Raw genomic sequence first — 6,709 nt, forward strand, 5'->3', positions numbered from 1 at the left:
CAACTTCGACACCAAAGACCAGTTGGTCGATTTTGGTTCCGGGATCGATGCATTTATGTAGCAAAAAACCAATTGTAACATTGAGAAAGTAACTCCAACATCTCTTAACATGCTAAATGTAGCTTCAACACCGCCACATTTACTGATCTTTAAATCTTTCAAAGACTTGTTTATTTGCTTGTTTGCTTTCTTCCTTGATGCTAAGTATGCCTTGGCTTCATTTGCGAAACCGGCATCGTTTCCTCTTCATCTTCGGAAGACCGATTGAAGTTATTGGGTATCTCCTTGACCTGCAACAGAGCATCCTTGGCTAAACCGCAAACATCCAAGAGCCTGAGAGATCCATTCAACAATTGGTTGTCATTGGAGTTTTTGACTAATGAATTTTGTGTGCTAGGCAATTGAAGCCAACCATCAACCAATTCATACAGATCTCTAAGGCTGTTTGATTTGTCGGTAATCGACGATGAAGAAGTGGCGGCTTCATTGGATTTCAGCCTGCATAAATGCTCTTCTACTTGAGGAATAAGTGGATGAGGCGTAGAAGGCAAGCTGTTTGAACGAGCATGGAAACTAGATTTCTGGTTCAAAGCTGAAGAATCCATCTTCTTTCTTTTTGTTTAAAGATCAAATGGCTAAAGGCTCAATGGTGAATGCAGCATTCCAATCAAGCCATGATCATATATAAAGGCAATGAAGAGACAGAAGGAATCTCATCTGCAAATCTCCATGAATCCTAACGTGATACTGATCTGGATTTCGACGATTTTCGCTGCCGATGTTTGCTCAATGGCTTCCATCATCCAACTAACCACAAAGTAATCTCAACAAACACGATGAACTGACACAATTTTTTGTTAAAGAAACGATGCTTAATTATTGAGAATGAGTGGCACTGACACTGACCAATATCTCCTTCTGGTGCGAAGAAGATCCTACATATCACTGATATCAGGCTGAGATATGGCGTATAATGGACAGGATTCCAGTGCCACTCGTGCTGAATTTTGAATCATTTCTATTGGAAACAAGAAATTTGTAGAAAATAGAGGTTTAAGGCAAGAGGTTAGGTTGCATGGATGCAAGCAGGTAGGAGAAACAGGACAGTAGAGGACTACAATGCCGCTCGTGTGCGTACTTGAAATCTGAAAATGAAAAAAATAAATAAATGATGAAACCACAAAGTTTAGACATAAAAGAAAGGAAATAGCATTTAAGCCTTGTCTTATATGATGCCGTTTTAGACGATGTCCATTGTCTTCAACATGCCTTACCCACCTACCTGCATGTTGAAAATTCAATATTAGCCTATATGTTCACACCTAAATTAATTTGATGTCATTGCTTACATCAATTTAGTTTTGATGTCATTGCTTACATCAATTTAGTTAGGTGAAAATTAAGTATTTTTCTCATGTTTTAATTTCAATGGTTTAGATTATTTAGTGTTTATTTTAATGAGTGGTTTAGATTGTTTCTTGTAACCTATAAATACCCTACTTGTATTTGAGTTTTATCATCCAACAATCAAAGCTTAATTATAAGCATTTGAAAGCTTTCTTAAGAGTTCTTCCCTTTTGCAATTTTGTGAGATTATTCTAAAGAGAGTTTTTTTTTATCAATTAGAGTTTTTACTCTATTTTGATTCAACAATTGGTATCCGAGCCACGTTTTTTAAGATCTCTTGAAATTCTGAGTATGCTCTGTGGCTGCAGTTTTTAACTGATCTTCCACATCAGAAATATTTCTTGAGTTATTGTCGAGGTTATTACAAACCTTGTGGAGCTTCTTTGTGTTTAGAGTAATTTAGTACTCTGCACGTTTGTTACTCAAGCTTGTTCGGTGTAGTCAAAGCCTTGCCGTTAAGATGGGTGATCTTCAAGTAGTTGGAGGAATCAAGAAGCTCAACAACAAAAACTACAACACGTGGGCAACATGTATGGAGTCATACTTACAAGGTCAAGACCTTTGGGAGGTTGTCGGTGGTGGTGAAGTTACACAACCGGCGACAGAAGATGCCAATGGAATCTTGCGAAAGTGGAAAATTAAAGCAGGCAAAGCAATGTTTGCTTTAAAGACCACAATTGAAGAAGAAATGTTGGAGCACATCCGGGATGCTAAAACACCAAAGGAAGCATGGGACACTTTTGTTACACTCTTTTCGAAGAGGAACGATACAAAATTGCAACTTCTCGAGAATGAACTTCTATCAATGGCGCAACGCGACATGGCGGTTGCCCAATACTTTCACAAGGTGAAGTCGATATGCCGTGAAATTTCAGAATTAGATCCGACAGCTGCTATTGGGGAAGCCAGGATAAAAGAATAATTGTCCATGGTTTGAGACCCGAATATCGAGGGTTTGTTGCCGCTGTACAGGGATGGCCGACACAACCATCGCTTGTTGAGTTCGAAAATTTGCTTGCAGGTCAAGAAGCCATGGCCAAGCAAATGGGAGGAGTCTCGTTGAAGGGTGAAGAGGAAGCGCTCTACACCAGCAAAAGCAGAGGCACTTTTCAGCGGTATACTGGCAATGGATCTAAAAAGGATGGTGACAAGGTGAAAAATTACCAAGGAAAGGGAGGCCCTCATTCAGGGGGAGCTTCCAAGAATCGCGGTAATAGTAGAAAGTTCGATGGCAAGTGTTACAATTGTGGGAAGATGGGCCACATGGCAAAAGACTGTTGGACCAAGTAAAAGCCTGTTGAAAGTAATACTGCTACTTCTTGTTCGAAGGAGAATAGTGAAGATGGTTGGGATGCTGAAGCGTTATTTGCTACGGAGGAAGAAGAATTAGCTCTCACAGTAACAACACCAGAACGGATTGACTACAAGAATGATTGGATCGTAGATTCTGGCTGCTCAAATCATATGACGGGTGACAAACAGAAGTTGCAAAACCTGTCTGAGTACAATGGAGGTCGTGTGGTGGTGACAGCTGACAACTCAAGGTTACCGATAACTCACATCGGTAAGACAATAGTTACTCCTCGATATAATACTAACCAGGTGCAACTCCAAGATGTTTACCATGTCCCAGGAATGAAGAAAAATTTGCTATCTGTGGCTCAACTAACATCATCAGGCCATTATGTCTTATTTGGTCCCCAAGACGTGAAGGTTTATCGTGACGTCAAAATCACAGAAACACCAACAATGGAGGGACGACGTTTGGAATCAATTTACGTGATGTCAGCAGAGTCTGCATATGTAGACAGGACAAGGAAAAATGAGACATCAGATCTATGGCACATGCGGTTAGGTCACGTTAGCTATTCCAAGCTAAGTGTGATGGTGAAAAAGTCGATGCTTAAGGGGCTTCCTCAACTAGACGTGAGAACAGACACGGTCTGTGCGGGATGCCAGTATGGTAAAGCACACCAATTACCATATGACGAGTCGAAGTTTAAAGCAAAAGAACCTTTGGAGTTGGTTCACTCTGATGTGTTCGGACCGGTTAAGCAACAGTCAATTAGCGGTATGCGGTACATGGTAACATTCATTGATGACTTCTCCAGGTATGTGTGGGTTTTCTTTATGAAAGAAAAATCTGATACTTTCTCAAAGTTTAAAGAGTTCAGAGACTCAGCTGAAGGAGAAGTGGGAAAGAAGATATGCTGCTTGCGCACAGACAACGGAGGAGAATATAGATCAAACGAGTTCTCTCAATACCTAAGGGAATGCCGAATACGTCATCAGTACACTTGTGCCAACACACCACAACAGAATGGTGTAGCGGAAAGAAAAAACCGGCATCTTGCAGAAATTTGTCGAAGTATGCTACATGCAAAGAACGTATCTGGAAGGTTTTGGGCTGAAGCAATGAGGACTGCAGCCTTTGTGATCAATAGACTTCCTCAACCAAGGTTAGGATTTGTTTCACCCTTTGAGAAACTATGGAACATAAAACCTACAGTTAGCTACTTTCGAGTATTTGGCTGTGTATGTTATGTGTTTGTTCCTGATCATTTACGGAGCAAATTTGACAAGAAAGCTGTTAGATGTATCTTTGTGGGATATGACAGCCATAGAAAGGGGTGGAAATGTTGTGATCCAATTAGTGGAAGATGCTACACGTCACGAAATGTGGTATTTGATGAAGCATCTTCTTGGTGGTCCTTAGAGAAGGAGGTGTTGCCAGATTCGAGAGAATTTGGAGACAAACTACAACAAAAGATGGGGGAGCATGATGTTCAACTTCAAACAAGTTCAGATGAATCAGAAGATCCAAATGGCGATGATGTCGAACAAAGAGTGACTCAGAATCCGTGGCAAACTGGCGTGTATCAACAACCAAACGAAGAAGGTGGGCCTAGTGAAACAGAAGAATCAATTCCACAATCTCAACTTCGAAGGTCAACAAGAATACGAAGGCCAAATCCCAAATATGCCAATGCAGCCATAATTGAAGAAGCAACGGAGCCTGAGACGTTCGAAGAAGCATCGAAGAGTTCTGAGTGGATGACAGCTATGAAAGAAGAGATCGATGCACTTCAGCAAAATCAAACTTGGGATATTGTACCAAAGATAAAAGATGTGAAACCCATATCTTGCAAATGGGTTTACAAGATAAAGCGCCGTCCAGATGGGTCAATCGAGAGGTACAAAGCGCGATTGGTAGCTCGTGGTTTCTCTCAACAGTATGGATTAGACTATGATGAAACATTTAGTCCAGTGGCGAAACTTACAACCGTACGAGTCTTACTTGCACTTGCAGCCAACAAAGACTGGAACTTGTGGCAGATGGATGTAAAGAATGCTTTTCTTCATGGAGAGCTAGATCGAGAGATCTACATGACCCAACCAATGGGTTTTCAGAGTCAAGATCATCCTGAATATGTGTGTAAGCTGCGAAAAGCACTCTACGGATTGAAACAAGCACCTAGGGCGTGGTATGGTAAGATTGCTGAATTTCTAACGAAAAGTGGTTATTCAGTAACACCTGCAGATTCTAGCTTGTTTGTCAAAGCCAATGAAGGTAAGCTAGCTATCGTGCTAGTGTACGTGGATGACTTAATCATAACCGGTGATGATGAGGCAGAAATTCTTCAGACGAAGGAGAATTTATCAGTTCGTTTCCAGATGAAGGAACTTGGACAACTTAAGCACTTCCTTGGTCTAGAGGTTGATCGTACACACGAAGGAATATTTCTATGTCAACAGAAATATGCTAAAGATTTGCTGAAGAGGTTTGGAATGCTCGAATGTAAGTCAACTTCAACGCCAATGGAACCAAATATCAAAATGTGTGCACATGAAGGAAAAGATTTGGAAGATGCAACAATGTATCGACAATTGGTAGGTAGTCTGATCTACTTAACCTTGACCCGACCTGACATTTCTTATGCAGTTGGTGTGATGAGTCGGTATATGCAAAATCCAAAGAAGCCTCATTTGGAAGCAGTTCGACGAATACTGAGATATGTGAAGAATACAATTGACTATGGTCTTTTGTACAAGAAAGGTGAAGACTGCAAGTTAGTTGGTTATTGTGATGCTGATTATGCAGGAGATCATGACACCAGGAGATCAACAACTGGGTATGTGTTTAAGCTTGGCTCCGGAACAATTTCTTGGTGTAGCAAAAGACAACCAACGGTATCATTGTCAACCACTGAAGCTGAGTATCGAGCAGCAGCAATGGCAGCTCAAGAGAGTACATGGTTGATACAGTTGATGAATAATCTACATCAACCAGTAGATTATGCAATTCCGTTGTATTGTGACAACCAATCGGCAATTCGGCTGGCGGAGAATCCTGTCTTTCATGCAAGAACTAAACATGTGGAAGTACATTACCACTTTGTTAGGGAAAAAGTTTTGCAAGAAGAGATTGAGATGAGGCAAATCAAGACAGATGAGCAAATTGCTGACTTGTTTACAAAAAGCTTGAGTGTTGGAAAGTTTGAACATTTCCGTCGTCAGCATGGCGTGATTGAAAGAATGGAGGCTAACATTGAGGGGGAGTGTTGAAAATTCAATATTAGCCTATATGTTCACACCTAAATTAATTTGATGTCATTGCTTACATCAATTTAGTTTTGATGTCATTGCTTACATCAATTTAGTTAGGTGAAAATTAAGTATTTTTCTCATGTTTTAATTTCAATGGTTTAGATTATTTAGTGTTTATTTTAATGAGTGGTTTAGATTGTTTCTTGTAACCTATAAATACCCTACTTGTATTTGAGTTTTATCATCCAACAATCAAAGCTTAATTATAAGCATTTGAAAGCTTTCTTAAGAGTTCTTCCCTTTTGCAATTTTGTGAGATTATTCTAAAGAGAGTTTTTTTTTATCAATTAGAGTTTTTACTCTATTTTTGATTCAACACTGCATACATGCAAGCATGTATAGACTAAGAGTGTTGGGATACAGTCGTACTCCTGAAGTTATGGAAATTTTAAATTTTCATATAGTTTAGTTTTTCTTTTTTATATTCGTTGATAATCTAATTTTAGTCCCTATACTTTTTGAATTATGTTGTAGATTTAATTCATGTTCTCTAAATTGATCATTTTTTGTCCCTGTAATTTTTTTTGTGTGGATAATTCAGCATTTTATTACCACAACAGTAAAATTTTGATACAACCAATAACCAATCAACAAAACAGAACAGCCTAATTACACAACAATGATTGGTTATACTATACCCCAAGCATTACAAAGGGATAAGTTAGTACTATCTAGTCTATTTATGGATCTGTCC

The sequence above is a fragment of the Hibiscus syriacus genome, unplaced genomic scaffold (genome assembly GCF_006381635.1).
Source record: "Hibiscus syriacus cultivar Baekdansim isolate YM2019G1 unplaced genomic scaffold, ASM638163v2 tig00111024_pilon, whole genome shotgun sequence".
Classification (NCBI taxonomy): Eukaryota; Viridiplantae; Streptophyta; class Magnoliopsida; order Malvales; family Malvaceae; genus Hibiscus; species Hibiscus syriacus.